At 32.9% G+C, this 22,106-nt stretch overlaps 2 pseudogenes; both read left to right on the top strand.

The window, feature by feature from the left end:
• The first annotated feature begins 5,286 nt into the window (after window positions 1-5,286).
• LOC111274380 (serine/threonine-protein kinase RUNKEL pseudogene) lies at window positions 5,287-12,077 on the top strand (annotated as a pseudogene).
• Window positions 12,078-19,444: 7,367 nt separating this feature from the next.
• LOC111281272 (tetrahydroberberine oxidase pseudogene) lies at window positions 19,445-21,551 on the top strand (annotated as a pseudogene).
• The last annotated feature ends 555 nt before the right edge of the window (window positions 21,552-22,106 follow it).

The raw sequence follows: 22,106 nt of genomic DNA, 5'->3' as shown, positions 1-22,106 counted from the left end.
GGATTTTAAATTTAGAGTTTTGATCTCATGAACTCATTCTTCACCTATGCCACACAAGTTCTAATTAATTGCCTTATACAATATTTAAAAAAGATAATTAAATCCTTTTCCTATGTATCTTTAATTTGGCAAACAAAAGTTGTTTTCATTAAAAAAAATCTTGATCGCCGAATTGCTCCTATATATGTTGTAAGTTTGTAGTATAATGTTGGTAGTTTAGAATATGATGCATCTCATATTGGATAGAAAAATTTAATTATTGATAAATAAAATTAAATTTTGTATTAATTTTATTCATATTTTAAATAATTATGTTTGAACACAAATAATTATTATATGACAAATGATCATAACTATTTAAATATAAATAGATTATTATTGATAAAGCTCATGATTATACAAAATGTCATAGTCATCTGAATAGAAGTTTATGTCTGTTTATTCATTATAAATAAAATTTTTAGTATAACTATTTTCACTGCTTTTGATTGAATAATTTAAGGTTTTGTTGTATCCTAAAGGCATAATTACTTTTAAAAAAGTGTTTTTCATGTTTCAAAGCCAAAATTCTTTTCTATTATCTCTTTTCTCTTATTTATTTTTTCTAACAATTTAAAGGCAATTATGAAAATTTTATATTTTGCACAAGGAAGATACAAGAAAAAGAAATTGGCATGATTTGGATATCAATATTAGATGAGGCTCAAGGTGTCAAAGGATTAATGTTTCTATGGACCAAAATGTTAATTTTCATAAAGATCTTCATTAGAGGTATGTGTTTTATTTTTTGCATAATTGCTTGTAAAAAGATTGACTGAATGGGATAAACATATTAACAATTTATTTAATTAGTGTGTAAAGTCAAAACATAATATGCAAAATATTAATTACATTGTATAAGTTTATGCATATACTGAAATTGACTTCATAATTGGGTTTAATGAATTGTATTATATTTATTTGCAAAATCAATGTTTATAAAGACTATGATGAAAAATAGTCTAAAAACACAAAAAAAGACATGAATTGATTTACAATCAAAAAAATTATTACTTGTTATTAAGTAATGAATTAAATTAGGTTTTAGTAGAATGGTCGATTGTTTAATTGTCATATCTTAGTTATATATAGAACAGACAAATTGTCTCATAATTTTTATGAAAACAATTAGAAATGGGTAAAATAATTTACCATGAGAATATATGCAGAAAATAAGATTTGACTATAAGATTAGTTTTATTACTAAATCATGGTACCAAAATTAAGATAATAAATTGATTCAAGCTATTTGTATGATTCTATATTTGTTAGTCGTTTATAAATCAAATATTGATATATATATTTTTTAAAAATTTATTATTCGTTCAAATTTTGACTAGCGTTTAATTTTGATGAAAATCAATTAAAAGTAAATTGATATATGTGAATAATTATTATTAAGATATGGTGTTTTATGGATTAATAGGTGGATAATAAACCAAATGGTTATTATTAGAAAAAAGGGCAGTGTGACATATATTTTGCCTGCTGGGTGTATTACACTAAAAGTAATTTTACAAAATAAAATTTTATTGTCAACAATCACAAAGTGAAAATCATAAAATGCCATAAAATAGTTAATCAATGGTTACAAAAAAGCATTATTGCTTTTCACATATGGGATATTGGTTAAACGAAAAGGCTTGCCATTAAAAAATATTGAAGCATTTGTTGGTTACTAGCATTTTGAAAGATGCTCATCAATGTTTAGTTAGGCATGTTTATAAATTAGAAAAGAACATGCAAATTCAATTTTCCAAAGGCACCAATACATACATGTGTTTAATTCTTTTGTGATGGCATGGGGAACACAATTTGTCATATATTATGAAAATGAAATGAATAGGATTAAATTTTCTTTCTTTTATGTTAAGAAAGATATGGACTATGGATATAGAATGCCATCATCAAATTAATATATTATTGGTTAAAGACAATGAAGATATTTTTTCTTCTTGTACCCGAAAAAATGACTTTTTGCATGCTATTAAAATGAAAAGTGAACAAGTTTTTGAAGTTTTCAATAGTTTCATGACAATGGCAAAGATGTGGCTGGTTATACATCAAATTAACATATAGGCTTAGATAACAATATTGGTTTGTGAAAGCCCTAAGCATTAGAGTTAGCTAATCAATGATTTAACTAATACAAATTTATCATGAGTTTTTGCATGAAATATGAGTTGAACTTATATTATAATTATTGTTTATACTATTTTACGAAAATGATTCTTTGGATTCATTTTTAATGACTTTGTTGATATAGTGATCTAGATATAAACATATTGATCACAAAATGATTGTGAAAGTATTTGAAATTGGAGCTAAATATACTATGAAATCTTATTGTATATAGGCATATTGGTCCAATAAGTAAAGTTTGAATTTATTATATATCCAAAAATGTTATGACCAATTAAAAGTGGTAAATAACAGAGATATATAGGCTATACAATGGTGGAGAAATAAAGTTCTCATAAAATTTTGAAATCAAGTTTAGAGGTTTCAATAACATGAACTTGGAATTGGTCATTGGGCAATTACTGTATGTATTGAAAACTCATGATAACATTTGAGATAGTTGGTTTTCACTAAAAGCCATCATTATAAATGAAGATAATTTTAATAGCCAAATTTACATGATTTGTAGGTATGAAGTAGATTATTATGGTTGGCTTAGAATAGCCATAAACCAAAATTGATGGCACAATCTTAATCACATTATGGTAATTTTTTGTTATATATATGGATTGTACAAATGATTTATCATCTATGATTTTATTTAGTGAAAATTTCATAGTATATTTAATTTGAAAGCCATGAGTGATTCAAAGCTCTTGTGAATTTGAAAATTTTCGTAATAGCAAAAAAAATGCTATTTGATCCATTGAGGTGATGAAAATGGTCTTGTTCATGGTAATAAAAATTATTAATAGTGTCAATAATGAAATAGATTCATATAAATATTTATGAATTGACATAAACGTCTTAAAAAAAGACTATAAAAGCATAATTATATTTGAAAAATGCTTATTGATATAAACTCTTATATTGAGTTAAAATATAAAAGTTTTGAAACTTTTATTGAAATATTAAAGATATCAACTAGTTATCTTTCACTAATGATGGATTTAGAAGCTTTCTACTTAAAAAAAAAATCACTTAATAGTGAAAAGATAAATGAAATGACAGCTTGATTAAGTATATATGATATCTTGATAATTGAATGAGATATTTTTTAATAAAAGAAGGCATCCTTGTACATGGTGGGGGTGATAAAAATCAAAAGAAATAAAAATTACCACCATAATGTTGTAAGATTTTAGTATAATTTTTTGAGCAAATTATACAAGCTAATAAGTTTAAACACTTATTAAAGTCATAAAAAGGTCCTTAAAAATCTTAAAAAGACTAAAATCATTTGATTTATTCATTGAGTTTATCCAATTGTACTAGAAGTATAATTGTATTAAAAATGTATTAAAGTATAAAAATAAAATAGTTGAAATTAAGAAATATAGAGTTGTGGCCATAACCAAAACTAACTATTTTTTAAAATGATAAGAATTAGGCAACAATGTCTAAAGCATATAAATAATATGCAAAATAAAAAGTTTGGACATATTAGCCTGAAGTGATTATATTAGAGATTTAATCTCAAGTGAAGATAATTACCATAAAAGAAAATTGAATTTCAAAATATTTGGTTACTAGTATTACAAATAGAATGGATTTAAGCCGTTACTATTAGACACCAATAATGGGAACCTAACTTGGAATTAAAATTGAATTCCAAAATATTTGGTTAGTAGTACTACAAATAGAATAGATTTAAACCCTTACTATTAGACACCAATAATGGAAACCCAACTTGGAATTAGTAACCTCTAATTATAAAGTTTAATGAGTAAAAACAAGTTATTGTTATGTGTCTGTTAAACACTAGTAAAATCCATTCAAATTTTAGAAACTAATGTAGACACCCTATTTTGTCCGAAATTCTTTGTCAATCGAGACTAATTTAAGCTCGGCTGTAGGGATTTTTATTCATTTTTATTTCATATTTATCATTTTTTATTTTTATTTTATGGTTTATCTATTGTTTATTTTCTTTTTCTTTCTCCATTATCAAATTAATTTTTTTTTTAAAAAAAGCTGAAATAATGAGATTAGGCTTGGTGATGATTGTTATAAAAAAATATTAGATATGCTAATCTTTAGCTTTGGATGATAATCAGAATTGAACTGAAACACAATCACTTGATTTTATATATCATTACAATTCACAGTAATAGAAGAGGAGAGGGGGAAAAACAGAAGAAAAACAAAGGGGGAAGCCCTCATCGCCATTAGGCCCTCAAGACCTCTCTTTGGTGGAAAACCTTCATTTCCTTGACCTTGACCTTCACTCCTATTGGGCTGTATTAGCTCGTACCTATGAGCCAATTATGAAACTCTAACTTGGGAGCACAGATTGGGTGACGCGGAATGCAGCTGCTGATGCTTTGAGTGCTTTGGCACTGCATTCAGGCAACTTGATTGCAGATAGAGCAGCTTCAACGATAACAGTACTGGAAGGTTGTCGCTTCGACAGGATGAAACCTATTAGAGATAGCATGACAGAAGCATTGCAAAGGAAAGAAAAAAAAGAAAAGGGGGAAGAAAATAGAAGCAAAACAAAAAGGGAAGCCCCCATCGTTTCCAAGCCCTCGAGGTTTCCTTTTGGTGGGAAACCTTCCCTTCATTGACCTTGATCTTCACTCTTACTTTGTTGTACTAGCTCATACCTATGGGCCAGTTGTGAAACTCCAACTTGAGAGTAGGATTGGTATCCTGGTGACCTCCCCATCCATGACCCGAGAAGTGCTTAAAGACCAAATTTTGTCCAATTTGTTGGAATTGCTCTAGGTTTGAGGGGAAGGAGACCTTCTTGGAGATCTAAAATGTTTGATATTGGGATTTCCTCGCTTTTGGTGCTTCCAAAAATGGGCAAGTTACTTCAAGAAGAGCTCCAGCTAGCAGCAGCCTGGATGGTAAGTCACCCGAAGTTCTAGTCGTCTTATTTGGACCAGGTTCTAGAAGACATATTGAAAAATGCGCTCCACTTTGTTACGTCAAGGTGGGACCGAAATGCTGCCTCATTGGTGTGCAAGTTATGGTACAAGGTCGAGTCACTGACGCGGGGTGCAATCTGGTGCAGTTACTGATGGTCTTAGAGACAGGCAGAAAGAAGTGAAAAGATTTTCTATGGCTACTTTAGGTGAATTACTGTTCTATATTTCCACTCAAAACGAACATGCAGGAGATAATAATCCACCTGAATCTCTATCAAAAGATAATAGGCATGCATCTGGCTGGCAGATTCTAAATTCATCGATTTCATTGGTGTCATCAGTTTTACGTAAAGGAGAGGATGATATGACTCAACTTTACGTATTTAGGATAATTGAAAACATTTACAGTCAATGAGGATAATAGGTAGCTCGTTTCACCAACCAAGATGTGATTAGTAACATGTGTTACATTTATAGGGCTGCATGGAAGCAGGAGAGCATGAAGCTTACTGCAAGATCTTGTTTAGTTCGTCTTGTTCGTTTTAATCCCCATAGCATTCAATCAGTTATAGATAAACTTTTGCTTAAGGATATCGCATATGTTCTTATCAAGGGTAGTCTGCGTGAGCAGCAATTCAGCTTAAATCTTTTCAATATAGCTATGCTTGGAAGCTATATGTTTTCAAATGGATGGTACCTTCTACCATTGATAGAGGAGAAGAATCTGGTGCCTAGTCTTGTTTCTCTTATTGAACAAAGTGAAGTTTTACGTGGCAGAGCACTTGTTGTTGTGGCTTTTCTTAGTAAGAACAGTAAGGGTGGTTACCATAATTCTTTTACAATGCTAGGTTACTCCTCACAGTCTACAGATTGGCAAAAGAGAAGGATATTTATCTACTGCAGTGTCTAGATTCATTTCTTCATGTTGTGGCATCCACAGTGCCCAGATTACTGGATGGTATTGTTGCGCCTGAAGCAATAATCACAACAATACAGAAGCAATAGACAACAATCAATAATCAAATGCGCAGGAAAAATAAAGCACACCAAGATTTACGTGGAAAACCCTCCAGTGTAGAGGGAAAAACCACGGGCCACCAGAAAAATCTTCACTATCAAATAATAGTTATACAAAGTTCTTCTCTAGTTAAAACTAGAGCTAATCAACAACTAGAGAAACAATTGGAGAAATCTCACCAAATAAGTGACTCAACAAATACACCCTGGATTTGTTCCTAGAGAGCTTCAAACCCGATCTTCACCGTTCAGAATGTATAACTCTGAATCATAAACCTCCTGACAAGGTTCCAACTCAATCGGACCACGGATCGACTTCCGTTTAACCAACTCTCCCTTCTCCTTTTTCTCTCTCTGCTTTTCCTGGCTTTTCTTCTTTCTCTGCTTGGTTGTCGACACACACATAAAACAACCCCACCTCTTTTTTATTAAGTAGCTAGGGCTCTGTGTAAAATAAAAGATCAAGGCCCATGGCCTTTACTTGGTCCAAAACCACTTACATGGGACTGGACCCCATTTTCCTAACAATCTCCCCCTCCAGTCCCATTAGAAGGAGATTCATCACCATAGCAATTTCATTTGGAACTTACCTTGGCCAGGGAACTCATTCCGGCCAAGTTACTGCAAAGCTCAAGCTTTTCCCTGGGAAGTATCTTAGTCAACATATCTACCACATTTTTATCAGTATGGACTTTCTTCAATAGCATCTGCTGTTCTTCAATCACTGAACGTAACCAATGATATCTAACATCAATGTGCTTTGTTCTAGCATGGTACATGGTATTCTTACTCAAATCTAAAGCACTCTGGCTATCACAAAATACCACATACTCTTTCTGATTCAACCCCAATTCAAAAAGAAAACGTTTCATCCAAAGCATTTTTTTACATGCTTCAGTTGCTGCAATATACTCAGCTTCTGTAGTTGACAAAGCAACACACTTCTGCAACTTAGACTGCCAAGATATAGCTCTTCCTGCAAAAGTGAACAAATACCCTGAAGTAGATTTCCTACCATCAAGATCGCCTACCATGTCAGCATCAGTAAACCCTTCTAGAACTGGTTGTGAAACTCCATAAGTCAAGCACATTTTTGAGGTACCCCTCAAATATCTAAAAATTCATTTCACTGCTTCCCAGTGAACCTTTCCTGGATTAGAAAGAAATCTGCTCACTACACCAACTACATGAGCAATGTCAGGCCTTGTACAAACCATAAGATACATTAAAGAACCGACTGCAGAAGAATAAGGAATACTAGACATAGCTAGTTACTCTTCCTTAGACACTGGACAAGATTTTTTACTTAGGTGAAAATGGTTGGCAAGTGAACTACTAACTGATTTAGCATGTTGCATGTTGAATCTACCAAGCACTCGTTCAACATACTTTTCCTGTGACAACCACAGCTTTCCAGCTCTCCTATCCCGGATAATGTCCATACCAAGAATCTGCTTTGCTGGACCTAAATCTTTCATATCAAAAGACTTAGACAATTGTTCTTTCAACCTGCAAACCATACTAGCATCTTGTCCTACAATCAACATATAATAATAGGATAATGAAATTACCATTAGGGAATTGTTTAATATACACACAAGAATCCGCTGCTGTTCTTTTATAGTTATGACTCACCATAAAAGAATCAAACTTTTTGTACCACTGTCGCGGAGCTTGTTTCAAGCCATACAAGCTTTTCTTCAATTTACAAACTAAGTGCTCTTTCCCTTTCACTTCAAAACCCTCAGGCTGATTCATATAAATATCCTCCTGCAAATCACCATGCAAAAATGCAGTTTTAACATCAAGTTGCTCAAGCTCAAGATTCAAACTAGCTGCCAATCCCAATACCACTCGAATAGAACTCATTTTTACAACTGGAGCAAAAATCTCATCAAAATCGATACCTGGTTTCTGAGAAAAACCTTTTACTACCAATCGAGCTTTGTACCTCACTAGTTTGTCACCATCCTTTTTCAACTTGAACACCCATTTATTCTTTAATGGCCTCTTCCCTGTTGGAAGTTTAACAAGATCATAAGTACCATTCTTTCGCAATGACTCCATCTCTTCTTTCATTGCTTTTAACCAGTGCTCTCTATCCGGAGTAGCCTGCACATCTTGAAAGCTTTCTGGCTCTCCTTCACTGGTAACTAAAATAAAATTTGAACTTGGATACCTGGTAGATGGCCTGCGCTCTCTAGTAGATCTCCTAGGCTGAGACTCTACATCACTTGATGCCGAAGGTAGCTCCCCCTGCTCAACACTCTCAGGTAGAGAGGATTGCTCCCCTTGCTCAAAACTAATAGCATCTGGCTCATCACCAACTGTAGCTGGCTCATCCATATCCCCAAGTTCTGTTTCTAGCTCATTTTCATCATCTATGGCTCTTTCTTGTGAAATCTCTGTCGGTGTTGAAACATCACACTCAACAGTAACTCGTGTAGTCTTCTCATTTTTCTCAAGGTCTGCTATGGTTTCTTTTTCATGAAAGACCACATCTCTGCTTCTGACTGTCTTTCTCTTTACTGGATCCCATACCCTGTAGCCAAATTCCTCATCACCATATCCTACAAACACACACTGTGTAGCTTTACTGTCAAGCTTTGATCTCTGCTCTTTCGGCACATGCATGAATGCTTTACACCAAAAAATTTTCAAGTGAGAGTATGAAGCATCTTTTCCTGTCCACACTCTTTCTGGAATGTCAAAGCCCAAAGGAACTGATGGTGACCTGTTAAGTAAATAACAAGCTGTGTTGACTGCTTCACCCTAGAATGGCTTTGGTAATTTTGCCATCCTCAACATACATCTGATTTTTTCCACAATGGTGCGATTCATTCTTTCAGCTATACCATTATGCTGCGGTGTTCCAGGTTCTGTCCTTTCATGCCTGATCCCATGCTTTGAGCAATACTCTTCAAAGCCTTTAGATGTGTATTCCCCACCATTATCAGTTCGAATACACTTCAAGGGTAACCCTGTCATCCTTTCAACCATGGCATGAAATTTTTGAAAATACTGCAGTACCTGACTTTTATATTTCAACATAAACACCCAAGTCTTACGTGAAGCATCATCAATAAAAGTAACAAAATATCTGTTACCACCTAATGACTCAACCTCAATGGGACCACATACGTCAGAATAAATTAATTCCAATCTATTTTCTTTTCTCTGAGAACTTTTACGAAAAGAAACTCTATGATGCTTACCAAACAAACAATAATCACATGAATCGAGAGACATACCTTTGGTCAAGGGAATGAGAAAGTGCCTTGCCAAAACCTGTAACCCTTTTTCACTCATGTGTGCCAGCCTCCTGTGCCACAAGTTTACTGAAGCATCATTTTCAACGGTATTTACCTGGTTACCGTTCAATTGCATCCATGTCTTATACATTGTGCAGCATAGTTTTCCCCTTGCAACTACCATAGATCCTTTGAGAAGCTTCCACTGTCCATTCTTTTGTCGGCTTTCATATCCCTCCTTATCAAGGACATTAATAGCAAGCAAGTTCATTCTCATATCTGAAATGTGTCTGACATCCCTCAAAGTCAACATGCAGCCTGTACTATTTTGTACAACAATATCACCAATCCCAACAATCTACGACACACTCTTGTTTCCCATCTTGGTACAACCAAAGTCTACTGCTTTGTAAGTTATAAACAACTCTCTCTTAGGAACACAATGATATGCCGCTCCTGTGTCAACTATCCACTCAATGTCGGGATCACTAACATGATTACAATCACCATGTGTACAAATCAAAGTAACTAAATCACTATCTGAATTCACTGCTGCAACATTGCTATCATCTGAACTCTTGTCTTTCTCATCTTTTCGCTCTTGCTTCAAGATTCTACAATTTCGTTTTATATGACCCGCCTTACCACAATGGAAACACTTCACTTTACCTCTAGATTTGGATCTATGTTTAGACTTACCACGGCCTTTTGAGTCCTGACCTCTGTCGATGTTTCTACCTCTGTTCTCTGTGACCAGAGCTTGATTCCCAGGGTCTACATCTTTTCGCCTCGCTTCTTCATTAAGCATACTGTCCTTTACCATCTCCAATGTCACCTAATAATCAGAAGCTGAATTAAGAACAGTCACAACTAGAGTATTCCAGCTGTCTGGCAATGAACCCAAAAGAAATAATGCCTTCATTTCATCATCCATTTTAAGCTCCATAGTAGTCATCCGATTAAATATATCTTGAAAATCACTCAAGTGCTTTGTAACAGATCGTCCATCCCTGTACTGTAAAGTTGCAATCTTTTTAACAAGCATAACTTTATTCATACCTGTGTTTCTCTCATACAATGCTGCCAATTTTTTTCAAACAATGTGAGCATCTGACTCCTGCGCTACATGATGAAACACGCTGATATCAACCCATTTTTTTATTGTAGGCAGCGTTTTTCTACCTAGCTTCTTCCAGCTTTCATCTTTCATATCTGCTGGTTTAGCCGAATCACCCAATACTGGCTCATACAAATCTTTACAGTATAGATGATCCTCCATCATAGGCTTCCAAATTGAATAATTCGATGCTGTCAATTTTATCATGGAACCTGTATCACCCTCCATGGTCTCAAACAGAATTTACTTCTATCCTGGGATGCTTCTGTATCGATGTTTCAAAATAACCCTCGCTCTGATACCACTTGTTGCGCCTGAAGCAATAATCACAATAATACAGAAGCAATAGACAACAATCAATAATCAAATGCGCAGGAAAAATAAAGCACACCAAGATTTACGTGGAAAACCCTCCAGTGTAGAGGGAAAAACCACGGGCCACCAGAAAAATCTTCACTATCAAATAATAGTTATATAAAGTTCTTCTCTAGTTAAAACTAGAGCTAATCAACAACTAGAGAAACAATTGAAGAAATTTCACCAAATAAGTGACTCAACAAATACACCCTGGATTTGTTCCTAGAGAGCTTCAAACCCGATCTTCACCGTTCAGAATGTATAACTCTGAATCATAAACCTCCTGACAAGGTTCCAACTCAATCGGACCACGGATCGACTTTCGTTTAACCAACTCTCCTTTCTCCTTTTTCTCTCTCTGTTTTTCCTGGCTTTTCTTCTTTCTCTGCTTGGTTGTCGACACACACATAAAACAACCCCACCTCTTTTTTATTAAGTAGCTATGGCTCTGTGTAAAATAAAAGATCAAGGCCCATGGCCTTTACTTGGTCCAAAATCACTTACATGGGACTGGACCCCATTTTTCTAACAGGTATAACTGGAGATATTCAACAAATGATGGGAGAAAAGAGACATGGGCAGATTGTTGCCCTTACCAATCGTGCTGCTCTAAAGAACAATATTCTTTTGTTCCCTGTCATTCTTTATCTTCTTGGGAGCTCATCATTTAAAAGCAGAGTGGAGACTCATCAGGTCTTGTAGCAGTTGGCAAATCTTATCCAAGTTACGGAGACATCATTTTAAGGACAGGATGACTTCCAAATAACATTGTTACGGGTTATGGAATCTATATTTGAAGAGTCTCCAGTAATTCTTGGCAGTCCTAATATTTTTATCGATGAAAATTTCCCTAGTCTTGCTGTTCTTTACAAGGACAATAAAAATGGTAATGCGAGATTTTTGTGCCTAAAAATTATGTTTGATGTGATGGTCTATTTCTTGAATGAACCTTCATTAAACAATCAAAGGTCAGAATCTGAAATTCATATATAACTCTCATTTTTTCCTCTCTACCCCACCTTGATTGAAGATGAAGATCCCATTCCCATGCATGCGCAGAAGCTTCTACTAATGCTAATTGAGTTTGAGTATATTAAAATCCCTAATATTTTATATCTGAAAATAATCTCAAAATGTTTTAAATTTTTGCTTAGCAATCTGACAAATGCAAATGTAAACAATGTCAAACTGTGTCTGGCTTTGGCTTATGCTCCAGAGATGGATTCTAAGTTACTTTCGTAGCTAAAAATAGCCTTAAGAGGCCATGAGGCACCAGTTAAGGGAACACCAATTGGATGTAAAACGTAAATAAAGACTGCTGGCAGAGGAGTAGAGTAGAAGCATAAAGATTATTCAGGTGCTATTAAGCATGTGAACCTTTTGAGGTTGTCTAGAATAGCCAAAACAAACTTATAGAAGGGGAATGAAAAGGAAAATTACCGAAGGCCCTTTCCAAATAGCTCTGAGAATGAATCTGAAGTTAAAATTGAGAACACTGATATGAAACTTAATTTTGATGAAAACACTGAAGAGGAAGTGCATAAGGAACAAGATGGGTCTCATGTCTCGAATTGTATGACTGAAGATAAGTTTTCAAGTGAGAATCAGCAACAGCTCAAAGTGCAAGAAAGGGATAGTGACATTGACCAATCAGACAACCCAGCTGTGAGTAATTTGGCTACCTCAGACGAATCAAAAGCATATGATCAAAAATTATCATCAGATCATGTTGAAGTGGCTGCTACCCCACCCGCTGTCAGTTCCCAACACAGAAACCAGAGAATTAAGGAAAGACCAAGTTCTGCCCTTGAGTTTAATTATTCAAAATCATCCAATAATATCTCTCAAGTTCTCTGGCATCCTTCTGATCTTTCTGTAAGACTTGTAATGCCAAGCAGAAAAGCTGATAAAATGGCAGACGAAATTTTTTCACTACCATTTGAGGCATTACAACCATCTGATTTCGTAAAGATATCAAAAGAACAATTGGATGCGCTTAACAATAGGATAATATCAACATTTGGTGGAAATGCTGGTATTGGTGAGAAACAAAATGCTATCAGATACCTTGAGGTGATTTGCCAGTTGAAGTAGTTGTTCCTCGCACATATCTTAATTCTTTGAGCTCGAAGAATGAGAAAAAGTTAAAAGTATCAATTTTCCTTAAAAATAAGCTTTCTAAAAAATATTTTTAAGAAAAAGTTGAAAGTATCAATTTTTCTTGAAGATAAGCTTTCCAAAAAAGTATTTTTGAGAAAAAGTTGAAAGTATCAATTTTTCTCGAAATTAAAATTTCTAAAAAATATTTTAGGAAAAAGTTGAAAGTATCAATTTTTCTATACAAAAGTAATCATTTTTTTTCTTTTTATTTTCTTTAATTTTTGTTAATGTTAAATAATCCGATGATAGAACCTCTGCAAGTGAGACAGTAATTTTCTTGCATACTCTTAAGGTGAGAGAATTTTCTCAATTTTTTGCTAAAAGTATTAGAGTCAATTGAGAATAATTTTTAATAATTAATTACTTGATAAATTTTTAAGGCTTATTGGATAACACAAAATTAAGCTGGTACCATCTTTCAATGGGCGTTGTGAAGGTGCTATAACCTTTCTCACACGTAATCGAACTCCCGAACCTTGTTCGGTTAGTAGCCCAAACCTATTCTTTTAAGGACCCTTAAACTTAGGTGTTCCCTGAAAGGATAGATTCTTTAGGTGGCCAATCGCACCTAGATAAAAAATATTGGTGGCGACTCCTTCAAGTCAATGTCTAGTGATAGATTCACGGATCTAGACGTTATGACAACTAATATGATCCATTGCATGGAGAGGATGAGTTTTTATACTCTTAATGAAGTTTTAAATGTCTAAAGCAATGGAGACATAATGGAAACTTTACCTATATAAACATAAAAGTGATGCCATTTCAACAAAAAGAATTTGGTCTATCTTGTAAATATTTATGAATAGGATAAACACATGGTCATAACAATGTTAAAAGCGGTTATAAAACTCTGACAGAAAAATAAATAAGTATTATATTTTTTATATCTTCAATTCTAACACTAGGAGTTGGAGTTTAATCTATGAACACCATCAACTTCATTAGAATTTTAAGATATATATGCTAATTGAAAGTTTAAATCGAGAGATACCTTCTTGTATTCATAATATTTTTTTGTGTGAAAGGTAAAAATTAAGCACCAACATTCAAAACTAGTGAAGGATTGTTGATAGTTTAGAATGTGGTGCATCTTACATTGAATAAATAGATCTAATTATTCATTAATAAAATTAATTTTTGTATTAATTTTATTCATATTTTAAATAATTATGTTTGAACACAAATAATTATCATATAACAAATGGTAATAACTATTTAAATATAAATAGATTATTATTGATAAAGGTCATGATTATACAAAAGGTCATAATCATCTGAATAGAAGTTTATGTTTGTTCATTGATTATAAATAAATCTTTCAGTATAACTATTTTTACTACTTTTGATTAAAGAGTTTGAGGCTTTATTGTATCATAAAGGCATAATTACCTTTAAGAAAATGTTTTTCACGTCTCAAAGCCAAAATTCTTTTTTGTTATTTTTTTTCTTTTTTTTTTTTTTCTAACGATACATACCTTTAAAGATGTTTATAACATGAACAAACTAATATACAAGTGGTGCAATATAAAGAAAAATGTCTAATTTAACATGAATAGTTAGTTGGCACATGTTATGTTTCAGTTCGTGTTAAAGGCATTTTATAGTAAAAATGAATAATAGGTTTTTCTTTTTCAATAAGAAAATAACTAACCATCAATTTAGAGGTATTTTGGTTGTTAGGTTTGAGTTAACGTGTCAAATCGACCTTATTTTTTGGAGTTTGCATTAATTCAACTAAACTTATATTCGACTAAACTTATATTCCACTAAAAAACATGTAAATATGCTAACTTGTTATTCTTTTATTGAATGTTTTCCTACCATATCAGGTCAGGTGAAGTCTATCCCATTAGTCCTAAACTCGACTTCTAGAGTTCGGATCACCAAAGTTTGGACACCTCCCTTAAAACATAAATACCTCTCTCATCTCAAGTATAAAAGAAAAATTTTTAACTCTCTCTCTAAATTTCTTTCTTTTCCTTTCTTTCGAGTAAGGACTCAAGTGTTATAACATAAATATCAAAACAGTTTTCAACTTTTGTCCTTGATTGATCTTTAATCTTAATTTTAAATTTTTATCAATCCTTCAAATTGAGTTTAGCATTAACAATTCAAATCTAACAAAAATTAATAAAAATAAAAAATTATTAAATTAATAAAAATTTAAGCCTATATAAACTCGATGTAAACACTGTATACCCCTAAAGACCCATCCAATGGGAACCTAGCTAAATTCAACCGACCTGGTTTTAAAATTTTATTTGATTGTATACTATCCTAAAAAGTCAAATCCCCTATTCAATTTAAAATCGGAATCAGCCTCATTAACTTGAAATCTCTAACAAAATATTTTTTAAAATCAAAATAATTTACAAAAATCTTAATTGAACTTCCAACAATTTGTTTTCTGACCAATTTTAGAACATTGTCCTAAACATAATGGCAAAAGGATCAATCAAATGAAAAGAAAGTACTACTAATTAAAGTTTAGTATGAATTAAGACCAATATTTATATGTTATTAAAAAGTTGTCATTCTTATTTTTTTAATTTTTTCTTTCTTTCAAAGTTTCAACCAAGTGAAAAGAAATAACAAAAGCATTAGTATTAATTAAGTAGAAGAGGTTGATTGAATCTTTGATTTTATATCTTTAACTGGGAAAGAAGCCAAGTCAAGCAAGGGATCACTTAAGATCATTTGATATTGATAAATATATATATATATAAATATATAACTAGCAATTGTTATTATTACAAGATAATCTTTTTTGACATGAGTTAATTTAATTGATTCATATTATTATTTTTAAAAGATAATATTTAATAAATTTAGAATTTAAATTTTAACACTTACAATGCATTCTTTCATCTTTAAGCTATAGCTTTTTGTATAAAAAAAATTCATACTTAAATAGTATAGTAGTATTTTCTCAAAAGAAATTTTTTAATGGATGAAATTCGAAAATGTTTTCTTTATGAAAAATAGGACATTTTACAAATAAGTGCCCAAAGACAGACAAAAGATCAATAAAAATGATACAAGATATTGTTAATATCTCTAGTATTAATCTTTCAGATGATGATTTTAAATCAATCTTCTCCTTTGATGATGAGTAGAATGAAAGGTCATTGTTTACGATCAAACAATTTGATGATGATAGTTCAGATTTAGATTTAGACTTATATGATTATTCAGATGATCAATGCTATGAGTACATGTCAGTTCAAGAACTTTAAAAAATCCAAACTTTTCAACCTCCAAAATTGCCTTTAGCTCTAATTCATAACTTCACTCATAAACACTCACTTCTCATAACAATTATCTCATTTTTTAACACTGGTGTAGCCCAAACCATAGCCAATCCTATCATGTTAGCCAAGACCTTTTGGAAAAAATAAAAAACCTTCTTCAAAATCACTTATGAGAATGTATTCTCCACAGACGAAAATTGAGATATAGCTTTGTGATTGTTTGGCATTGAAGAAACTGTAGTTGTCTGTATTCATTAATATTTTTCCAAAAGTTTTTGAAAGTTCCAACTAATCTAAAAATAAATTTGATCAGAATTGTATTCATTGTAACATTGGGATTAGAGTTCAATTCAATTAATCCCCATGCAAAGAATTCTTAGAACCTTGAGGGCCATTTTGAAGGAGGAATATCATCAATTGTAAAGACTCAAAACTTTGATGTAGAAGGAGGAACATGTGTTTGTGTCTAAAGAGGTTGTTGTTCAGTGTTCATTATATTAGGATTGTGTCCTTCTAAGTTATCTTCTGGAACTTTAACTATTGGTTCTATTAGGAAGATCTGAAGAAGTTTTAACTTATCTGAATTAATGAAATCATCTGACTCGATAGTTTCCATATAAGTTCTATCTTAAAGGTAGAAAGAAAGATATCTTTAATGAAAAATTGAAGGAGGTTTTCTTACGCCATCTGATGAATCATTTTTAGAAGGGTTTGTGTAGAAAAAATCATGAGTTGTATAGGTTTTTGATTTGGTTAAGGTGTAAGGTCTAAAGCTGTAGAACCTGCTTAGTTTTGGTTTTGAAGGTTGAAGAAGTGGTTGTTCTATAACTCTTTTGGGTTTTGGATCAACTGATTTTTTTTTTTGAATATGTGAATCTATTTTTCAATTGTACTAAATGAAGGTTTTTCTAATTGGTCTGATATGGGAGTGAAATATTGTCTTGGATGTGAGGATGTTAGTGTGGATGTGGGAGGTGGTTTATATTGAAATGGTGTAAAGAAAGGTTTTGAGGGTGAGGTTGAAGGATTATATGGTTGGTAAAGGGGAAGGGTGTAAGCTTGATAAGAGGTGTCATTCATTTTAGAGTTAATAAGAGTGAAGATACTATAACTAGAGGTTATCTGTTATTGTTGTTACTTTTAATGGAACTGATTCTGACGATTTGCAAGTTGAATCTTTAAGCTTTTCATCTCTTTCTTTCTTTCAATGTTGGTTTCAGCCATGTATCTAAGTTCTTGATCTAAAGTTATTATCTTTGATTGGATTTCAAGAATAATATTCTGGAGAATAACAAGACTTTGATCAAAATGATGACTGGCTTGGTCCAACTTGTTTTCAATTATGTGTAAGTATATATTTTGTTGGAAATAATTTTTAGTTTGCCAGTTTAAAATTGCTTCAGCACAAGAAACACTTTTTTTATTTTCACATTCATCTCTGTTAGTGGGGTTAGGGATTTTTGGAATATGTTTATATTGGTCTTTGTGAAATTCTTGGAAAAGAGGAAAATCTGAATTACAAAACTATCCTGGGTAGCCTGGTTTCATCATGCATATCTAGGGTAAGGGTTGGTTTGAATTTGGTTTATGTGAAGCTTGGATTTTGCAAGGTTTGGGAAGTGATTGTTTTTCTTTCTTAAGATAGATGACATAGTAGTCAAACTTTCTTAAAGGTTCACCAAGGAGATCAATTTCACGGTCTCCATCTCATATTTTTCTTTGACCTTTTGTTAGGAGGGTTTTTTCTTTTGCTTCTTTAAAGTATCATTATCATCATTAAAGAAGCTTCTGTATGTGTCTTTTTGATATCCTTTGCATCTGCAATCAATGTCCTAATAACAATGTCTTTGTGAAGATTTATATGCATATACAAGTTTTTCATCAGACTTGAAGTGTGTAACTGGAACATTTGGCTCAGCTTGACATCTTTGCAACATGAATTGTGTCGGAAAGATTGTTGGAGGAGGAACGTCTTTTTCTTTGCTGTGATCAAACTTAATTGTCATAGTGCCACCCTAATTTGTTTTGTAGGTTGGATCAAAGTGTTGAATGGGTTCATCTTTTCTTTTAAATCTTTTGGTAACTTGTTGTCCATGACTTTGAGAGCAGAGTGGCAAGTTCTTCATTAGAAATCTGTTTTAAAATGTGAACATGTCTGGGATTCTTGTCTGTTGCTTCCATTTTTACAAATTTAGTATCACTAGAGTGAAGAAGAGGCAAGTTAATGGCATGATCTTGAATTCTATATGCCATTTGGTAGTGGATAGTTTCTTGGAATTCTTTCATTTTAGTACCTACAATCTACACTTGAATTTTCAAAGCATCTAACAATGTCAGATCATAAAGAGACATATTATAATCTGGGAAGACTGTGAAAAAGATAATTCCTACATTGAACGTCATCTCAACTATGCCAAGCACTACATGCTTGTGTTCTTTGAATCTTATATCCAACAAGACCATCTTGGTACACCCAAAAATGCCATTTCTACCATGAAAGGTTAAAGTTACTCCGATAGCACCAAAGTAAATATAAGTGTATCCTTGTTCTAACCATTGTTGAAAAATTTTTTTTCGGGATCTGAAGAGTAATAAAGTGTTCTCGAGTTTCTCCTTGAAAAATACATTGATTAAAGTTTGTGGCTTGAATTGATCAAAGTTTATGATTTGAACATACTTTTTTGGAGTTTAATATTTTGGTTGTAAAAAGATTTTTATAGATATGATAAGAGAAGTGAAAGAAGTTGAGAAAGCTATATAAAAGTTTATAAAAGGAAGAACTATTTGTTGAGATTTTTTCTCTTTTAAAATATAATCTATTTCATAAAAAAATTTTAACTTAAAAAAAAAAATTTCTTGAGTACAAACGAAGGGATAGAAGACAAACTATATAAGTCATTTCATAAGACAAGCCAACCGATCAACTCAGTTGGCAGGCGCTGAAGACTTAAATATTTTTATCTTCATTTAAAACATATATTAATCAACGATTTGGTGGAGGCACGTACAGAAGATTTAAATATTTTTATCTTCATTTATAACATATATTAATCAACAATTTGATGGAGGATAAATCTACAAAGGATAATATTATGCAATTAAAAACGAATAAAACAGCATTATCAGAGAAGATAAGGTAAGCAAATTGCTGACTTTAGAGTTTAGACCTCGGGTTTCACATTTTTTGAGCCCCAGCCACCAAAGACATAGATGCTATAAGATAACTGTAACACATTGCTATGTTCTCAACCAACTCAAGAAATGAAGTCACCTCACTTTTCCTTGCTTCCATTTCTTTTAGTTGTTCTATTTTCATTGTCTGGGACAACTCTAGCTCATTCTCATGAGGATTTCCTTCATTGCCTTTCTCTTCATTCAGCAAAATTTGATTCCATTTCAAAGGTTATTTACATGCAAAATAATTCCTCATATTCATCTATTTTGGATGCTTCTATTCAAAATTATAGGTTCTCCACACCAGCTACACCTAAACCCTCTGTCATTGTAACACCACTTCAAACATCCCATATCCAAGCAACAATTTATTGTTCAAAAAAGTGTGGGCTCCAAATTAGAATTCGAAGTGGTGGCCATGACTTTGAGGGTCTTTCTTATGTTTCTGAAGTTCCGTTTGTCATCCTTGATTTGCTTAATTTTCGAGCAGTTGAGATTGACACAAAAAATAAAGTTGCGTGGGTTGAATCTGGTGCAACTATAGGTGAATTATATTACAGAATTGCTGAAAAAAGTAAAACTCTTGCCTTCCCAGCTGGTGTTTGCCACACTGTAGGTGTTGGAGGGCATTTTAGTGGGGGTGGTTATGGCATTTTGATGAGGAAATATGGTCTTGCTGCTGATCATGTAATTGATGCTCACTTAATTGATGTCAACGGAAGAATTATTGACCGAAAATCCATGGGTGAGGATTTATTTTGGGCCATTCGAGGAGGTGGAGGAAATACCTTTGGAATTGTTCTTGCTTGGAAAGTAAAGTTAGTCTCCATTCCAGCAGTTGTGACTGTTTTCACAGTCAACAGGGACTTGGAACAAAATGCAACCAAAATTGTTTATCGTTGGCAATACATTGCACACAAGCTTCCTGATGATCTTTTTACGGATGTCACAATAATAAAGGTGAATTCCAGTCAAGAAGGGAAGAAAACAATTCAAGCTGCTTTCAGAGCCTTGTTTCTTGGTGGGGTTGATAAGCTAATTCCGTTGATACAAGACAGTTTTCCTGAGCTCGGATTGGTAAAAGAAAACTGCATCGAAATGAGTTGGGTTGAGTCTATTCTCTACTTCGGTGGAGTTTCAACAAAAAGTTTGGATATTTTGCTTGATAGGAATGCTCTTCCAAAACAAATTTTCAAAGCAAAATCTGACTACGTGAAGGAACCTATTCCTCAAAGCGGATTCGAGGGGATTTGGCCAAAGTTTTTTGAGAAAGAGGCAGAAGTTTCGTATATGATGATGGTAGGTTTTGGTGGGAAAATGGATGCAATTCCAGAAACTGAACTTCCATACCCGCATAGAGCTGGCAACTTGTACCAAGCCTCATACCTTGTGGGATGGTCCAAAGAAGAAAATGCAGAATCTCAAAAATACGTTAGCTGGATCCGTAGACTTTACAGTTACATGGCCACTTATGTCTCAAAATCACCACGGGAAGCATATTATAATTACAGGGATATAGATATTGGAACTAATAGCAATGGCTACACAAGTTATGCACAAGCCAGCATTTGGGGTCGCAAATATTTTAAAAATAACTTCAACAGATTGGTACATGTAAAGACCATGGTTGATCCTGAGAATTTCTTCAAGAATGAACAAAGTATCCCTCCTATTTCACCTTCGCAGAAGAAGAAAGGTCACTAGAGCTGAGGAGTTCATATATTTGTTAAACATATGAATAAAAGTTTCGATCATGATGGATTTAGTGCCAAGTCTAATGGATAATAACCTTATCTTTGTTTTACAATAACTTTGATGTAGTTTTTGTTCATATTTTTTACTTAAACTTTGATCACTGTAACAAACAGCCTTAAAGTGGGTTGCATGGAAGGCAGGGGGTACAAGACCCCTGCATAATCGGCAAACAAATTAAGTTTAATATATTCAGGCTATAGGCTCTGGTGCTTTTGATATTTTGAATTCCCTCTAATCGATTAGCTTGGAGCTAGCTCAGGAATAAATGATGATTGTGCTTAAGGCATAAAATCTATCCATATTCCACACCCCTTCCAATCAACTAATCATTGAATAAACACTACCTCAGAGTTCAATTTCCACGGTGGAATTGGCAATTGATAATATTTCTTTCTAATAAGCCTAAATTTAAACCTTCATAATCCCCAAAGCTCAGCACAAGCACTCCTAACATCCCTGCCTAATTGCCCAACATAAATTTTCCCAGGTTTTCCTTAGGATGAGACACCTATGAACGTCTTAATCAGAAAAAAAAAGAAAGAGTAGATATACTTTTTTTAAAAATCAAAATTAAGACAATAGACTTGGGTACCAAAACCTACTCCCAAAATATTTGCTCATGAAACAGAACTTGGTGAGAGGGAAAAAACTTCTTAGGTATGTCTGTGGGTGGTCAGAAAGCCGAGATATCATCCAAATACATAGTTTCATTACCGAAGATACCCATCATAACTAAAGAATAGACAAATTAGCTTATCAAAATTTAAAAAAAAAATTATTAAGTTGAGATAATGTTGAATAGTTATTGACAGCTTAAGGTTTTTTTTTTTCATGGAAGGTATAACTGCTAAGTTTGACTGCACCGATATAGCGATAATTTAATTATGTTATTTTGTAGCTACTAAGTTGGACCCCATAACCATGCATG

This window comes from Durio zibethinus, chromosome 17 (assembly GCF_047325235.1).
Source record: "Durio zibethinus cultivar Kanyao isolate XHJ-2024 chromosome 17, ASM4732523v1, whole genome shotgun sequence".
Taxonomy (NCBI): Eukaryota; Viridiplantae; Streptophyta; class Magnoliopsida; order Malvales; family Malvaceae; genus Durio; species Durio zibethinus.
The sequence above is the reverse complement of the archived record's forward strand: the minus strand, read 5'-3'. Positions and strand labels throughout refer to the sequence as shown.